Raw genomic sequence first — 20,525 nt, 5'->3', positions numbered from 1 at the left:
ATGCTAGTAATACTATAGATAAACCACTTGAAACACTGGGTCAGCTATGAACAAGAGAGTATAAAAAAATGACGTTGAAAGAAAAAACCAATTATACTTCTATACTATAATTACGGTATAAATAGATAACATTAGTGCATACCAATCAATTATAAAGTAAACCAAAAGCTCGGGGTTAATAAGTTAAGAAACCAGAGTACATATATGAATGATACAAAATCAAACAAATGAAGCTCGGCTAGTATATTAATGATACGTACACTTTAAGATCTTTTTGGGATCTTATAAAACATATTTTACCCCGTCGCAATCTTGAGCCTGACCTTTTTACAGAAAAGTAATAAGTAATAGTTTTACAGTTGCGTCTTGTTAAAATTGCTCTGAAAAGATGATTATCAAATCTAGTGACAGTGTCTTTCAATGTCAATATATTTTGTCAATTATTGAGTAAAGAGATAATGAGTAATTCCGTTTTGTATTATCAACAATGCTGCTGTCAAATTACAAGTTTCTCATTCGTTTCACTGTCCACATCTTCAAAAAGAGGGACGAAAGATACCAAATGGACAGTCAAACTCGTAAATCTAAAACTCAACATGTGTTCATAAATAATAGCACTTATATAGGTGCTACATGGATATATATATATATAAAAGTAAAAAATAACACTGGTTTTAAAGCGAAAATATATGTTGAAATACATGATCATCAGGTTTTCCTGAAGAAATAAGATGCATTTTTACAGTTCTTGTCCATTCGTTTTTGATGCGTTTTGTTATTTGATTTTGCCATGTGATTATGGACTTTCCGAATTGATTTTCCTCTAAGTTCAGTATTTTTGTGATTTTACTTTTTTTATATCTCGTAACTTAATCTTATATTCGGATCGTAATGCATTGGCTTAACTGTTAACTTGGTTGCATTACCTTCACTGTAAATTTTCATTTATTATCTACACTGATCCCAATTTACTTTTTAATAAGTCATTTGATTGCATTTAGTATTCCTTTTAACACATTTATGTTTATCTATCTTAAGACTAAATAGTGATTGATAGTTAAACATATGAAGCAGTAGAGGACAGGTCAAAAGTCTTATCCAGAAAAAATTAACCCGAAAATTATAGTCGTTCGTATATTTATTCTCTATAGTATCCCTACATATATATAAATATTAAATACAACTTTATGATAAAACCTTAAAGTTATGCGTCATATTTGATGCCTTGTTTTGTACAATTTTGCTTCGTCTACAAAGCGTTAAAGATTCACTAGTTCGAATCTAAGCTTGGAGATTTACAGTGCTATTTGTCATTTACCATGTTATGAAGGATTGACGTTGCATCACCAAGTTATTATGTAATTGACCGTTAAGATTACTTACCGTGCTTATTAATAGTGTTTCTTAGTTTTACCGCTGTTGTCTAGACACATTTTTCAAGGTAATGAATATTCTGTATATAAAAGACTGTTCTTCAATTGCTGTAAAAAACAAAAAAAAACCAGGACGACACCGATGTAAAAGCAATATATAAAGTTTAATACACATTGAGTAAGTATATTGGAAATACATAGACGACAATAGGAGTAATGTATTTTTCCGAGTAATCAGCAGGTAACTGCTAGAATCGTCATAATGTACACGTATGTGCAAAACCTTTCATTAAAGCGTGCTGCATAAAGGGTGAATCAGTCATATGTAATATCATGTATGCATTATTATTATAATTATAGTCTGGCAAAATGTCGGAGGTCCTTGCCTTTTTTCGTAGTACATTAGTCAATAAGTGAACAACACAACTGTAAAAACCTTACGAGAACAACGTTAGTAAATCCTGCTAAAATTGTATATATGCATGTTTGTTCTAATATCTGTCTTGATAAATTTCTGTTGTCCTTGACCTCTTTCCCACAGTCGAATAAAATAAAATAAAAAGCATTTCTGACGCAATTTTTAGTTCAACAACAAATTTCATACTTTATATATTTCACCTAATTTGCTATTTTATTACCGCCTTTGATTTAACAAACAAATTAGAAGCAATTGTTCACAAACGATTATCAACAAACATTATATTTGTGAGAAACACCTTGTGAGAAAATATATGATAATGTCATATCGAGTAAAAAATAAGACGATCTGAAAATGAGGCTTTTGTGGTTGATTGTTCAGCATTATTTTCCTGCTAGAAGTCAAAGCTTACACATAAAACACACTTAAAATATATAATTGAAGTTATCTTGCTGAAAATATTTTAAATAGTTTTAAAATATTTTCTGTATTTGATTTTCAGGGATCAAATTGTTATCAAAGGTACCATGAATATAATTTAATACGCCAGACGCCCGTTTCGTGTACATAATACTCATCAGTGACGCTCAGATCAAAATAGTTATAAAGCAAAACAAATACAAAGTTAAAGAGCATTGAGGACCAAAAATTCCACAAAGTTGTGCCAAATACGTCTTAGGTAATATATTCATCGCAAAAGAAAATCCTTAGTTTTCAAAAAATTAAAGTCTTGTAACATGAAATTTATTCAACTAACCTCATACCATTTTTGCTCGCTTGAATAATAAGTGAAGATTTGTAAAACTTTTTTTAACTTGTGATTGAGATAATAACACATGCTTTTTTCTTTTTCTACACGCAAATACTATTATATAATCACAATACAATCGCACTTATGTTGTATGAGCTTATTATTCTAGATGTAATCTTGAGAACCGTTATCCTCCATAGCTAATTTGGTGTTTGATCTTTTAGGTGCAAACCACTGTATTATGTAATATCTGAACGATAAAGGACTGCACGATATTGTTTGATTACGTTATTATAGGATTAAGACCCGATCATCTGAGGCCCCGTTCGATACGAAACCTGGTTATTTGCGTCTTTTCGAATTCTCGATATTCATCCGGGTTATTCGAGGTCTTTTCCGGATATGCATCCAGTTTATCGAGCATTTTTTATGAACCTCTTTAACGTTAAATCATTTTGAGTGACATTATTTGAAAAGTTATCAGTTTTAGGTATTATGAATGTAAAAGAACTAATATTTTACGATACGAAAATAAGAAGATACATGGTATCATAGCAACTATTGACTGGAGAGAAAAGGACGTGGATGTAACTAATATAGTTTATTGCGTAATCAGGAAAGAAAGTTAAAATAGTTTCTGAAGTGGTTATATAAATGAGAATTTAAAGTAAGAATATTTTGATAACTTTGCCTCTCCTTTTCTAAGTGAACTTCTGTGCTTTCCTCAATAAAATTAGATTTTGTATGGATTTGAAGTTTTAGTTTATCTCATTTTGTGTATCTTTCCATACTCAATGATCGGTCAGTCCAATTAGTTGAAAAGTTTTGAAATAAAAGTGAGAATGGAAATGGGGAATGTGTCAAAGAGACAACAACCCGACTATTTGAATTATTTTTTCTTTGACGCCTTCCTCCGCCGTCAAAACGTTGAAGCCATTTTCCCGTCTGGACTTGTATTACCAAATTCTAACACACATCTTAATGTCTGTAGTAGTTATATCACCAATGAATGTATCCTAATATACTATTATAGATATCTAGAAATTAACAGTTTTGAAAATGTCGTGCCTTTTATCATAAAGAACCAAAAACGTTCATTTAGTTAGGTTATTAGTGTATGAAAAATATAGATTTGCATAACCTTATTTAACTTATGATAAAACTATAAACAAGTTCAGACTCTCCCTTTTATACAAGTAATTACTGTCATTCACAAAACAATAATGAAAAATCGTTCTATATTGCAATATCAACTAATTATTTAAAAAGTAATCATGATCACATCGACATAGACATGTTATTTTCAGAAGCTGGAACATGTCTTTGTTCTTTAAGGCACAATCCAATCCTGTATGAAATATCAAGAGGCTAAACGACCGTACATAATTATTTTTATCAAAATATTATATAATTATATTAAACGCGTTAGATGAGGCCTTTCTAATATGCATCCAGGTTATTTCGGGTCTTTTTCTGATAAACATCAAGTCTGTTTTACACTTTTTAGTGTATCAAATACGCCAGACTTTAAGTTTTAACTAACAGTTTTGATCATAACGTTGTTTATCCTGCAATTGGTTGTCATACTATACAGATACAGCCCTACATATATCGCTAAGCTGTATCTGTATACTGTACAGATATTGCTTTAAAGCTCCGTCCACTGCCGGACTGAGTATAGTTTGAACCTCTGTGACCTCAGAATGTGTCTTCCAGTGGCATTTCAATGACGATGACAATTGTCGATTTCAAAACTCGAAAGTGTATGATTGTGTTACAAAATCAGCCATGTCAATTTCAGCATGCATGTTTAGTGAATGTGAAGTCTGAAGCTTAGGACAACTCGTACACTTCTGTTTAAAATTTGACAATGTTTTGTTATTAATTTTTACTGTTGAAATTAATTGTTATGTTAAAATAGGTATTTATTCACCTTGAGCGATGTATTATTATTGACCATTCGAGATTCTATTTTTGCGAATCCATCTTCAGCGCAATGTGTGATTTTGATATTACTACGCGGGCCTTAAGGGATTACAAATCGAAAATAAATGCTTAATATGTTCGTTTTTGTGTCTTTCAAACCACAAAAAATATACAGAATTAATTGCAGGATAAAGACAGCTGTATTTGTACTCGGCTCGAAACAGGTGTAGTAGCTCGCTTAAAGCTCGCATACAACTTGTGTCCTAGCCTCGTACGAAAACAACTGATATTTAAAGACACTAAACAGTTATTGTTTATAGTTTTTTTTTTAAATTCTGCTTTTAAAATAAACCTGTTTTTACATTTTTGGTATTTAGCTGTATTTTGCCTCCGAATGACCTTATATCCCATACGAATAACCTTTTGACGTCAAGCAATAATAAATTTTTAGTTGTGACGTCAACTGTTTTGAATTATGATGTCAAAGTTTACAGGAACCTTTGTGATTTAAGGTAATGGCAAACACATACAAACAAAAAAAATGACAAATTAGCATTCAAGTGTAAATACATCTATTTCGGGACTAAAACTATCCTTATACTATTTAGAAATAAGTGACGTTTTAAAAACCTTTTTTTTTTTAAATTTGAGATGGAAATAATGAAGCATGCTATTCTTTTTTCTTCTAAATGCTATTACTATTACAGAATCATAATACAATCTTGCTATATGAAGTATGAGCTTTTTATTCTGGATGTAATCTTTTGAATCGTTATTTTCCAGAAGCTGAATTGGTCTTTGATCTGTAAGGTTCAATCCAATATATTACGCAATATATGTCCGCTAAATGACAGCACATGATTGTTTTATTACATTATTATTTGATTTAGACCGGGTCGTCTGAGGCCCTTTCTGATACCCATCCGGGTTCTTTGAGTCTTTTAGGATACTCATTCAGGTTAGTCTAGGTCTTTTCCTGATAGTATCCAGTTTGTCCTCAATTTCTGATGAACCTCTTTTGCAGATTGTCATTTTGAGTGACGTTAATAGATAATTAATCAGTTTTCGGTTTAAACGTAAAAAGAATGATGTTTCACTAAGGAGATGTATGGTAGTATTGCACAAATGCACCGGAGACGGACATATCTTGATGTAAGTAAAGTAGTTTATTATGTAATCAGGGAAAAGACCAAAATAGAAGTGGTTATAAAGATGAAGATGAAAGTTATAAAATTTAAGTTAGCCTCTCTGTTTTCGGGGTGTACTTTTTTTAACCTATCCCCAATTAAGTCCGTTTGTTTCTGGAATCGAAGTGCAGTTTCTCCTATTATATCACCCTTCTATATGCAATGCTCAGTCAAACTCTAATAAAAATCTTAAAGTCTGTAACAGCAATACCACCAGTAAATATTCCCAAATATATTATTATAGATATCTGGCAGAATGATATCTTAAACATCTAGAAAATATAATAATATGAAAAAAATCGTGCTTTTAATCTTAAAGCACAAAAATCTTTTCTCAAGCTATGTTCCTAATTTGAAAAGATTTGAGATGTATACAATATAGAGTGGAAAAAAGATGTGGTATGATTACCAATGAGACACTCTCAACAATAGACCAAATGACACAGAAATTAACAACAATAGATCACCATACGGCCTTGAACAATGAACAAAGCCAATACCGCATAGTCAGCTATAAAAGGCACCGAAATGACAAATTCAAACGAGAAAACTGACGGCCTAATTGATGTACATGTAAAACCGATATGTTGATCATTAACATACGACACCCACTGAATTACAGGATCCTAAAACGGGACAGGCACAAACATACAGAATGTGGCGGTGTTAAAAATCCGATCCTCTCCTAAAGGGACAATGGTTTAACAGTATAACATAAGAACGAACTATAAAAAAGGTGAAAAAGGCTTTATTCATCAGATGGATGCAAATAGATAATAATTTTAATTATGATTACTTATTTTGAATAAGTAATCCTGACCACATCGGAATGTATTTTTTTCTGACTATAACTCAGTCTTTGATCTATAAGACACAATCCAATTCAGTTTGATATATCAGGAGGCTAAACAACCATGCATGATCATTTTTATTACACTATTATGTAATTTTAAAAGGATTGTGTTATGCCTTTTTGATATGCATCAAAGTTAATGTGGCCATTTTCTGAAACACATTCAGTATATCTAACAACTTCTTATAGATTTTCATTACTATTTTTCATCTTGAGTGGCGTTATTTGAGCGCATAATGAGTTTTTATTATCAACTTATAATTTTAAATGTAATAGTTGATAATAATGAGATATATGGAATTTTTGTCATTAAGACTGTGTAACGGAGACCAGAAGTCGAGGATGTTAGTAATGCCGCCTATTGCATAATTTCAATGAAAGTTGGAAATAGATTGAGTAGAGAGATGATTTATATTAAAAGGGGAAGTAATTCAGACCACAAATCTTCTTTAGCATTCATTATCTCACTATTGTTATCTGTGATTAGTTAAGAAATAAATTTGAAACGACACAGTAATTAGCAAAATACATCAAAAGATTTTCACAAATAGACGGGTTTCTATACAATGTGTCAAGTTATAAATTACGCCCTGTAAAAAAACGATGTGAATCTATATTTATAAGAGGTTATAAGAAGTGTGATACTAATCAAATGAAGTTATTCGAAAGAAAAAACTTGAAGCTTGAACCTAAACGTAAAAATGTGACGGTTAGAACCATAATTTTTATATCTCAACCTTCCGTTTCTCAAAATCGATCCGTGGATTATTGGATACATGTACAAAAAAATGTACCTCGTCTCTAGTATTCACTTTTATGTTACTGTTTAAGGACCAAATGAAATACAAATAATATCGATGCCAATTTGTTTTTACAAATAGAAATGAATACGTTTCATGTATGGCCGTGGTCACAACAATGACCAAGATTGATTTGACGAAAACCAGACATAAAGAATATTATTTACAATAGAGGTAAAAAGTAATGTGTTTACAGTTGCGTCCAGACAAGATTGGTTTGAAAAATTCTTCTCATATATAGTAACAGTGTCTGTCATTGTCAGTATATTTAGCAAGTTATAACGGAAAGAGGTAATGAGTATTTTTCATTGTATTATCAACAATACTGCTGTCAAGGTTTACGTTCGTATATATGTCAAAACCTTCAACTTTTGTTCATAAATGATAACTTTTCTATTTTACGAGCGACATCGATTTCTACAGGGATGTTTGAAAAAAAATCGCCGACTGGTTTCATTGCAAACCTCTTTGTTAAAATAAATGATCTGGTTTACCTTTAGAAATCAGATGCATTTATATGTCGTTATGAGCCCTATGTTCAGGTCGTGATACATTGTCTTGAATATTCACTTCGTCTTGTTTGCAGTAGACTCTCATTAAACATCTAAACTGCTTTACAATCATGAAATACATTTAAAACATTTTCTTACATTAAAAGAATTTTTAAAGATTTGTTTTCACCCTGTTCAGTATCCACTTTATCCAGAAGTATAAATGATTTATGTAATTGGTCGTTTCAAATAATTTTTTTACTAGTATATAAATAGTGTTTAATGGTTTTCCAATTCCACTTTATTTTATCAAGACACATATTTTAAGATGACAAATATTCTATAGAGAGACGATTATTCCTAATTTGTCGTCAAAACAACATACCACCATGATGACGAAGTAGCATCAATAAATAAAGTATATTGTCTCATAAGCACTCATATACACAAAAATAGTAAGTCAATTGGAAATATCAAAGACGACAAATATATATATCAAATTATGTTACCTTTGCTTATCTTCTGTTGCTGTACAAACTATTTGAAAGGTTTGCTGTCTAACAGTAAATCGCCAAATCGAATTGAAACGCAGTTTAAAGAGGAATTTTAAAGTTAAACAATATTTTATTAAAATATATATAATAAATGTATCTTTTTAGCACTTCTACACCTGCATTTTGTAACATCTAAAAACTATGGTTTGTAGCAGCTATAACCAAACACATGCACGTCCACTCATACAAAATAACATTCCTTAATCTGACGTTTCACCTTTGCATAATATTAGTGATCAATAATAAATCATATGTTCAGCGTCCGTAGATAAAAGAAAAAATAGATATCTATATCACAAGGAGATTGGTATACTTTTGTAAATCGGTCTTTGACCTTCCAGGCGATGACCCATCTGTTGAACAATGAGCAGACTAAACAACACTGTATGCATTTAATTAAGCTATTCTTTAATGCTATTATATGTTTATGAAAGAGGCATGATTATTTTCCTTTATAACTTCAGCCGCATTGTGTTGTCTTTGTAAGTGGTGTATTCTGAAAAAGATTCGAGATGGTTTTTTTTTTTCTTCAAAATTTATTCGGTTAAGTGTTTTTTTTATGATAATGGTGATGTTTTTGCATTATATACTAGTAGTCCGAGGGTTTGGTATATAGCATCAGTTCTTTGATACTTGGTGTAAAGCAGGGTTCCCACTTGCAATCAAATATTTTTTTATAAGTAGATTGATCCATATGAAGATAGAAAAAATATATTATAAAATAATCCTCATGTTCAGTCACGACCATACAGTAATGGATGTAACATCAGTAAAACACCAACAATGTACAAATGGTACACTATCTTAGATACATTAATACGTGTTATTTTGTGTGTTTAAACTAATACCGACAAACCAGTCTGATCTATACATTTATTCCACACATGTTTAACACGTAATAGTATTCACATACACTGTTTTTCTAAAGGCCATATTTCTTAACTAGATACAAATTCAATTACTTCTGCACATTAACATTAGATTAAAGATGATAAAAAAAAATTACAAAATATTAAATAAACATAATTCACTTCTGTGCTGACCTGAATTATCATTGATATGGTCATATTTATAAATTAACTGTTTACAAAACCTTTGATTTTTTGAAATACTAACTAAAGGCTTTTTTACTTCAGGTATAAATTACCTTAGCTGTATTTGGCAAAACTTTTAGGAATTTTAGCCCATAATACTCTTAAACTTCGTTCTATATTTGGCTTTTGTAACTTGTGTTTTATTCGAGTGTCACTGATTAGTCTCTTGTAGAAGATTCGGTATATATGATGAGTTTATTTCAATATTAACTCTTATTCATTTTCCGCGTCTTTGAGTAATTATTACAAGTAGTATGTACTTAGTCGTCTTTCCGTAATTATAACATATATAATAGAAAACCTAAATAAATGACTTTGTTTGGACGCCGAAACGCTTCTGAGTCACAGTGCAATTGTATTGTAACATATCACGTCATCATAAATAATTTTGTCTGCAGTTCGAAAGATAAAGTATCCAATGTAATCATTTTTGGATATAACTTCATCGCTTTGTAGGAAATAAGTACATTTGCTTAAATCTTCGTCTGAGCTTCATCATTCTTTTCTTAAGCGATAACGAAGACATATCTTTATGACAAGATTGTAAATGTATAAATGATATAATGACTTTTACTGTAAGTTTTCTGCAAATGATGTTTACTTTGCGCGATATCAAAAATTCTGCAAAGTCCATCATTTTCAAAATCAAATAACTCTTATTGATACGTTCAAAGTACTTTTCTTGATTTTCCTGCTAGAACGTTATGTGTTTTATTTAAAAGTAAAAAAGGATAAACTATTTGTAAACTTTGCATACGTAAGTTGTAACCTTGTTTTTAACATTTCTAAAATTTATTAACGAAGAATTTAACAAAAGAAAATCTTATAAATCAGTTAAAGATGTACTCATTTACTATTGAGCTGATTTTACTGGTTACTGACAGTTCACCAGAAGCGACATATTGACAGTACTAAAAAAATAATCGACAAAGCACAAATGACAACTTATCCGCTAAGGTAAAAGATTAAGAAGTAAAATACTTGCAAGGATGTATGGCTGTAAAATAAGCAACATAAGCCTAATTGAAAGGACACAGTAGTAAATCGATGCTCAAATATACATTTATTACGGATACGCAAAACAGTTCCGAGTGAATCACCAGGTTTGTTTCTCAGTACACCATTCGGGCTTTTGATTTTTACAGAAAGACGAAAGAAATCGACACTGCACATGCTACGGTCACCGTTACAAATTAGCTATAGCTTTGCGAAACGATGTATTTTAAGCTCAACTCATCTACAATTTGAAGCAATATGTCATGTTTTCTCTTACTACTACTGGATTAAAACGGCATGCATGTACATTTGTACATACCTGTATGTATTTAAAGATGCTCGCTCCGTCCACGTCTCGCTATATCCATAAATAACATATATTTTATTCTCTTGATTTGTGAATTCCAAAGGGATTAAAGAGTTGCGTGATAACATGAGTTATAAAAGGGTGTAAGTATTCGAACCATTTTCCCTAATGAGAATCAAACGAAAAACTCATGTACCACTTTCATAGGGTAAAAATTACAATGTTTTCTTGAGAGAATTAAATTAAATTAAATAATCAACATTAAATCTGTTTTCGGATCATGTTGACATCTTAAAACACATGTTATTATTTTCTTATTACACTCAAGTTGTACAAAAGTCATGGAAAATCTCATTTATAATTATAAGTTAACAATACCTATTTATGATCGAATAATTACATTAGATGTATGTTTCATTATAATACCTTATTCTGATTGGCTAACTGCACAACCGTGTTATTCCGTAAGCAATTACATTAGACAATAGAATGTATCCTTCATAATGACACGAGGTCCCACAATAAAGTGCACGATGAATCAAATAAAAAAATCGTGTTTTCATGATCCTAGCTAAAAAATGTAATTATAGTATTGAATGCTTCTTTTTGTAACGTTATAGGGTTGTAAAAGCGTTGACCGTGCATACATTTTTAGAATGAAGCACTTCCGCGCTTCATTCAAAATGTACTTCGGTCAACGCTTTTACACCCCAAGAAATTTACAAAAAGAATCTTAAATAAAACTATCATTTATGATGACACGAGGTCCCACAATAAAGTGCACAGGTGAATTAAATAAAAACTTGAAAAAAATCGTGTTTTCATTATCCTAGCTAAAACTGTAATTATAAGTATTGAATGCTTCTTTTTGTAACTTTATAGGGTTGTAAAAGCGTTGACCGTGCGCCCATTTTAGAATGAAGCGCGGAATACCCATTTTTTAGAGTTTTAGAGCTACAGATTTAACCACCTCATGAGATTCGGGTTTTGTTTGCAATTGCTGTTTAAATTTGAAAATCAACTGTCTCGCGAGGGAAAATTTTTCTACAATCGCCTCAATGAAAAACATTTATAATCCATATAATATTTTGGAATTTCATAATCCATATATATATATATATATATGAATTGTTGGTCCTTATGATCAATGCTCTTCAAATTTGTTCATGTTTGGCTTTATAACCTTTTTGGTCTGAGCGTCACTGGTAAGGTTTATGTAAACGAAACGCGTGTCTGGCGTATTAAATTATAATCCTTTTACCTTTGATAATTACCTATCATATAATAAGATATACAACAACTATGCAGCATGGGTTTTGTTAATTATTGAAGACCGCACGGTGAACTATTATTGTTAACTTCTATGTGCATAGGTCTCTTATTGAGAATTACCTCATAGGTAATTATATAATACATCTTCTTTTTTATGTGCATTCAGAAAACGTATAACACCAAAATGATAAGCACTGTCAAAGAACTATAAGACTAGGAGCATAGCCCCAATTATGTCTGCCTTAAAAGTTAGACACATGTGAAATAGAATGAAACAACAAAACAACTCTAGATACGACGAGATTAGATGATATGTAAACAATAGTGAAGTTCATATAGTAATGGAATAAAAATAGACAATAACACATTATTCAAAAAATCATCAATATGATTGTATACCTATAAAATACCAAGGAATAAAGAAAATAATTCAATACAATGCCATTAATCAAACTTCTGACAGGATATTAAAATATCTAATAATCGAAAACTAATCAACAAAAAGTGCACAATAACCGACAAAACATATTAAAAAGCAATTACAGTTATAACTGGTTTTAATATGCACTTTTCAGAAACTCGAGAAAATAGAGTGCGGACCACTGCCACATTATGATGCAATTTAGTTCCCATTTGAGTTTAACATCCAGGATTGTTATTTAAAGTTACAGAAATTCTTCTGTAATCTTTGGAGAGTTCATGGCTTTTTTTTTATTGGGTTTTGTTTTTTAAGAAGCCTTCTTTGAGATGAAGTAGCACATCGAGAGGTCTTCAAAATATGATAAGATAATTCTTTTTTGAAGCAGATTTGTTAAGAGTTTGTTTGACTAAAACATACCATCGGCTAGAATTATAACACCATAACAGAATTTTGTTTAAGAACTAGAGACTATTAAAGATTATGTTCTTCTAGAATAAATATGACGTTGATGAATAAACAGCCAGAATGTATTTATATAAAAAATAAAACAACACGTTTTAAATGTCTACGTTCGAAGCGGTTTTCTGGATTAACCTTCACCAAGAACACTCAAAGCCATATATTTGAAACAAATGAGCTGTTATATGACCAAAACAGACATAAAATCCAGCTTGATTCATCTAAGGTCGAATTTACCAGTGGGAGTTTAAACCTTAGATGCTTTAAAATTACCAAAATTAATAATCTGAAAAATTTGGATTTTTTTTTATACATCATGTCAGTACCAAAGTACAGAATACTGAAGTTGGTTACCCCAAAGGTTTGATAGTAAAACAGCAGATTTTTAGTAAATAAAAACCATATTAACCAACTTGTTATTAATTTCGTTCATCCGAAACGCTTCTGAATCAGGAAAGATCAAAGCTGAATAACTGAAAACCAAGGATGTATAGGAACAGACACAGTTGAAAAGTTATATGACCAAAATTAAATTGAAAATATACATGTTTAGCCAAAACAATCTAAGGTCAAAGAATTTTGATGTTAAAGCCTTGTTTTCTTCATGATGTCAAAATTTACATCTTGTAAAATATGTTGTCACAGGTTATGAAGTACATGTAATCAACCAATTAATGTAAAAGAATATGAATGTCCTTCTTAGAGAACATTCCGACCATATAAACCTCTAGATAGAAATCAATTGTTTTTATTAATGCGTAAAAGAAAGGATTATAATCGTAATAAACTAAACACGATTTTAAAAGTTTTGAAACGAATTTAACAGGATTTTTCTCAATATCACAAAAAACAAATTCGCATTTGAGTCTTAAGTGACAAAATGGCAATAATTAATGTACGTACTAATATCTGAATTTACAGTATCAACTTTTCAAAAACAATCATTAGGTAAAACATATTGGAGACGACAATATTTGGTATATTACGATAGCTATGAATAGTTTTAAAATATACCGTTGGTTTTCCCGTTTGAATGGTTTTACACTAGTAATTTTGGGGCCCTTTATAGCTTGTTGTTCGGTGTGAGCCAAGGCTCCGTGTTGAAGGCCGTACTTAAACCTATAATGGTTTACTTTTTAAATTGTTATTTGGATGGAGAGTTTTCTCATTGGCACTCACACCACATCTTCCTACATCTATATAAGTCCTGATCGTCAGGTAGATTTCACAGGACTAACAACTTTATATTGATATCTTAGTTATAGCCTCAAGACAGAAATTATTTTGTTCTGTCGCAGCCATATGCCGAAACAGAACAATAATCCAAAGTTCAAGGTCTTACCCTTAGATATCACACTGACATTCCTGTAAACAATTCTCAATTATATCAATACTGGTCAGAATTAAGACACTGACAGATGTCTTTACAGACGAACTTGTCTATTAATTAAACCCCGTAATCGACAAAGCAAGTAAACAATATATATATGTTAATAGGCCAATGTACTTTCTATAGGGTCACTTACCGCAATCAGAGCTTAATATCATAACATGATGCATAAGATTAAATGGCATAAAGTTTGATTCTTGATTAGACTTTCCCACTGTTTTGCCATTTCAAACGTTTTTACTAAATTGAGCTGCATCATCACATAAGTTTAAAGTCTCGAAACATACTATCTCCTCAAAAGACTGAAATAAGAAGAAATTAACTTGTGAGGTGTTGTTTTCGCAAAGATTTAAACCAATATTCTTTTTTATATGTGAAATTGAATTTTGATTAGGATTGACAGGTTCTTATTTGTGAACTAGTAGTTTTAAGGCATTAAATACTTCGAAGAAATGAAAAATGTCGTATATGCACAGTTTGGTAAATACTTAGATAACATTTACATGTCCAATTGGTAGTTGACTGCTAAACTATCTACGTAGGATTTCGTTTTAGATCTCATAAACTATAAAATTGAGAATAGAAATGGGGAATGTGTTAAAGAGGTAACAACACGACCATAGAACATGAAAATTGGAACCGTTAAGGTTATTAACTACATTAACGCATCAGTAAATATCCTTTCAAATGGTTGAGATAATCTGTGTAACTTGCGATTCTACATTAACGGAAAATTTGAGCATTGGAATAAAAACAAACAGCTAAAGAAAACTAGACAGGTGTACATACGAACGAACGAGCGTGAAGAGAACACTTAACTGGGACATTATTATGCATTCGCAAAACATGTCTGAAATGTTAAAATAGTCTGCTTAACATGTGATGGTGGTAATATTACCTTGTGTTCAAAAGTCCTAATATCAAATTATAATCCTGGTACCTTTGATAACTATTAATAATTTCCAGGACTTGATGTACTCAGGACAATGTCTCCTTTTTTACGAAACGCGCATATGATCACATTGGTAAACACATGTTTTTTTAAATATTAAACCAACTGTTATACCATATCAATGTAAAAATATAAACCATTGACAATTGCAATTTAAAAAGCAATATTATCAACTGTCTGTGCTTTTCGAAGTCATACGTGTAAGAGCAGACTTTGTAATAATAGTTCAGAAATCTTTCGTAAATACAGTCAAAAAATAAATATCAAAAATTGGTTTTGAAAATGCTTAAAATACATAGTGGCCCACTTCTCAGAACTAGTAGTATTTATAAGACATGTGTGTTATTTTTGTATCTAATAAATGGATATGAAGTCACCATTATCAACGTTGATGGATTTAAGGAGTGGAAGTATATTCCCAAGTACCTCTGTTCATACATTGCGTAATAGATCTAAAAGCATTAAAATATTAAGCATTATTGCATAATACGATTCTGTCAAGGGCTTTGTCAACTTGAGCTTTAACGTATTTGTGTTGGAGCAAGAACAGAACATTGACAATTATAATTTCTGGAAACAGTAGAACAGATGAAGGCTTATTGGAAAATTAAGACAAATAAAAAAATGATAACAAAATTAATCCAATCGTAAAGCATTTTAACGAATAAAATTGAGAATGGAAATGGGGAATGTGTCAAAGAGACAACAACCCGACCAAATAAAAAGCAACAGCAAGAGGTCACTAACAGGTCTTTAATGTAGCGAGAAATTCCCGCACCCGGAGGCGTCCTTCAGCTGGCCCCTAAACAAATATATACTAGTCCAGTGATAATGAACGCCATACTAATTTCCAAATTGTACAGATTCAGATTTTCAGATTCAATATTTTATTTAAGTCTCACCACATACAATTACATATATTTACACAATAAAATATGCATACAGGCACATAAAACATACATGTATAACAACAAACTTTAAATTCACATTGTATGTGCCAATCTTAAAAGATTTATGAGAGACTGTATAACCAATATTATTTAAAAAAACAATAAAATATTGTACATATTATATATAATATTATATATTTGCTTATGAATACCATTAAAATACAGCATAATCAATTATATAAAAAAACATTCCTTCTGATTAAAATACTACAAGACAAGAAACTAAAATTAAAATAATACAAGACTAACAAAGGCCAGAGGCTCCTGATTTGGGACAGGCGCAAAAATGCGGCAGGGTTAAACATGTTTGTGAAAGTTTTTGGTCAGGTTCGTGTTGAATAGTCATTTGTTTTCTATGGTGTGTTTTGTGAACTTTTGTTTTTCTATGTCTCATTTCTTTTTCGTTACTGGCGTTGTCAGTTTATTTTCCACTTATGAGTTTGAATGTCCCGTTGATAATTTTGGTCTCTTACTGCAATCATCGGTCACTCGTCATTGCATCACTTATGAATGGCTGATTTAAAAGAATTGACGAGTCTTAAATTGACAAAAAGCGAATTTGGCGAACTATTTCATAAGCCTAGCTATTACTTTGAATGACGATTATTTCATCTACATTTGTTCTTCAACATTTAAACAATGATAGATTTGAGTCTATGTTTCTTGCATTAACCTAGATACATCCATCTTTTTGCAAACATACTTTCCTTTAATTGTCTTTTCTCTGTTGGTGGTTATGGTTCAGTGAAAATGGACGTCATTTTAAACTCAGAAATATATCAATGAACTATAATAAAACATATATTTAGAGATCTCAACCCTTCTCTTATACATGTTAGCGATTGTAGAACTTTTAGATAAACGATGATGATTGCGACGTGAAAATATCATTTAAACAAGTTTGGTATTTCCAATTTGTCCATTTCTGTAAACTTAAAATTTAACAAGACTTTAGTTTAAATTAGAATATTAGACATAAATAATTGCATCAACGGAAATCCCTGAAATGATTTACTGATAATCAACATCAATACATCAAATTTAGTTCTGTATTGAAACGTCTTTCAACCAATATAGTCTAAATAGCCTACACTTCATTATAAATGACATTAAACCTTTTAGAGAAGAAAACGAATCTATTTTCGGATTATAAAACCATGATAGAATTAATCAGAATATTTATATTTATGTTCATATTTAACGTGGTATAATTGATCATCTCCCAGTATGAACTTGTAAACAATGACAAATGGGTCTGTTATATATGTTTAAAGGGGATGAAAACAAATCTATAAGATACCATGCCCTAAAAATCTGTGTTTAATTGCTTAGTCTAACGAATGATTTAAGACAATTCACTTAAAATCAGTATTCAAAATCGGGTCATTGAATAACTCAACAAAAGGCAGAAAATACTAAAGGAGTAGTTCAACTAATAAGTCGGAACCAACATGACACCTTCATTGCAAAAAAAGAAAAACGACCATAAAAAGACAGAATACAACAAAAACACAATTGTAATCCAATTAACTAAGATAAGCTATCCTGGCATCTAATCTGGTTCCGTTCGTTTTGTAATTAATGCACTTTACACAGGGTTTTTTTGTCAGCTCCTCCTTTTAAAACTACTTTATTTGTTATAGATAACATTAGCTGTATTTGTCAAAACTCTTAGGAATTTTTGGTCCTCATTGCTCTTCAACTTCGTATTTTATTTGGCCTTTTTAAAAAATTTTGATTCAAGCGTCACTGGTGAGTCTTTTGAGACGAAACGGGCGTCTGGCGTAAATATGAAATTTTTATCCTGGTATCTATGATGAGTATATTATTAATGAAAGCGAAAAAAGTCACTACAAACAAAGAAAGCAGTTATGAAAAGAATTTGTCCCATATTCCAAATGACAATCATCATCCAAACAAGTAAAGTAAGAAATTTGAAAAGTTTATCCTAAAATATTTGTTCAAAAAAAAGAATTTTCCGCAAAAACAACAAAATATTTAAAAATGATAATGTATGAAGATAAACCTTAACGTGGATTATAAGAAGTAAATAATTTTCCTCAACGGAAATTGACATTCCTGGGGCAATCCCTAAAATGATTTACTGATAATCAACATCAATTAATCAAATTTAGTTCTGTATTGAAACGTCTTTCAACCAATATAGTTTAAATCGCCTACACTTTATTATCATTGGTCTTACACTTTTTAGAGCAGAATAAGAATCTATTTCCAGATTATCAAACCATGATAGAATTCATCAGAATGTTTATGTGTATGATCATATTCAACATGGTGTAGGTGATCATCTCTCAGTAGGAACGTGTAAACATATTACTAGAAAAACAAACAACTTGCAACTAATTCACATTCAAAAATAAAAATTATGGATAATGTAGGTTCTGTTATAATTTTTAGAGTGGGGAGAAATGAAAAAAAACCAATCTTTTAGATATCATAACTAAATAAGCCGTGTTGTCTCGCTCAGTCGAACAAATGTTTCATGAAATATTATTCAAAGTGATTGACAAATCTCTGTAAGTTTTTGTGACTCTGGGTAACGAAATAAAAGGCGAAAAATACAATAGGATAGTCAAATTCTTAATCGATATCGAACAGACAAATCCATTGGAACAAACGATAAACGACCAAAAAAACACAACACTACAAAACATAATAGTAATCCCGTTTTTTTTAATACTTTTTGATAAATCAAGAATCAGCAACGTTAACACGATTATTGTTTTGTAATTGAAAGAAATTATATAGTGTATTAGGATACAGAAACACTCCATGTCTTACACAAGCCGTTAAGCAAAGGAAAAGTACTTTATTGACATTACCACCTTTCAAACTCTAAAAGCCTTATACACGGAAAAGCTTATTCATCGGCAAGTTCAATACGGACCATAACTCCGGTTTGAGCAATGTTATGTGTCTGTTGTTCCTTTGCTTTATTCTTATATGATCTTATATTTGATGTTTCATTCGTTTCAAACCAGAATTTACAATTACTTTAATCTTGATATATAACTTGACATTATTCTAAGAACTTACAATCACAAATAAAACATGTAACAATTCAGTTTTCCACTTTTTACAGCCACTTGCATAATCTTTAATTCTATATTCCATAGACATGATCATTTGATTTTTTTTAATTGAGATTTATCAAATGTCTTTTTTTGAAGCGTTCATAATTTCAAAATGTTAAAGGTTGCATGAACTAACAGCCATTCTATCGATAACTATTTTCAATTGATTTAACATCACTGTTTCTTCTATAGGATGCTATATAGATTTTATTACATAACGTGAATAAAAACAATTATTACTTTTAGTTTAACTTTTGATGAAAAACTACTTGAAGTATTTTCATCTATGTGCAAGTAGTGTAGTAGAGAATGTATAGTTCTAAGTTATATCTTTTATATGAAATAGGATCCCAGTTCCGGCAACCAGTCCGGTTATCACGAATGTAGTTCTTAAAAAAAAATCTTTTATCTAAAATGGTGTAGTGTTATTATTACTCATTTTTTTTTATATAATTGAATGTAGATTTAGTTGAAATGGTAGGGTTTGTTTTTCTGTAAAAAGTTTGATTCATTTACATGTAATATGGCGACAGTGCAGATAATGAATTGCCTGAATTCGAGCCTTTCTTCGCCGAAAGAAGAGTTAGTGACCCAACTTGAAACAGAAATTCCAATGTGTCTTCATTTATGTCAAAATTATTTAATGAAAAGAACCTCATATGTTACTATGACTTTCAATGCGTTTCACGTACTTAGCTTTCTTCTACAGTGGTAACTTGCTTTAACTTTCTCCCATACTTTTATGTATTACAATGTTACAAAGATTAAGGTGAATGTACAGTGGCACTTATTACAGTCATATCGGGATTGATCATCATACGATGCTGGAAAATTCCTATTGTCAAATTCAATTTTAAATGCATAGATTATTGTTCAATAAGGATTAGATCTGTGTGTGAAACGTCTGATTTATACAATGATTGATTTATTCATTATAATTTTGATCTTTAATGTTACTTTTATTATTAGTTGCTATTTCATGGCGACAAGCTATATAATGGGGAAGAAAGCTGGTGCACCAGGAGAAAACTACTGACATTCGGCTGGAAAAGTGTTAAACATAGTTTTAGAGTTGGACCAAGCTTCGAACTCTGAAATAAGCAATGAAGCAATTATTTGAACTAATGAAAGAAGCTTCTTTCTCACTTGATTCAGTTTTCGTTTGATAGATGTTTTTTTTTATCTCTCGAATCGAATAGAGCAAGAGGTTTTGAAAAGAGTTTAAGAAAAAAAAGA

The sequence above is a fragment of the Mytilus trossulus genome, chromosome 7, assembly GCF_036588685.1.
Source record: "Mytilus trossulus isolate FHL-02 chromosome 7, PNRI_Mtr1.1.1.hap1, whole genome shotgun sequence".
In the NCBI taxonomy this organism is placed as follows: domain Eukaryota; kingdom Metazoa; phylum Mollusca; class Bivalvia; order Mytilida; family Mytilidae; genus Mytilus; species Mytilus trossulus.
This window is presented reverse-complemented; position numbering follows the sequence as displayed.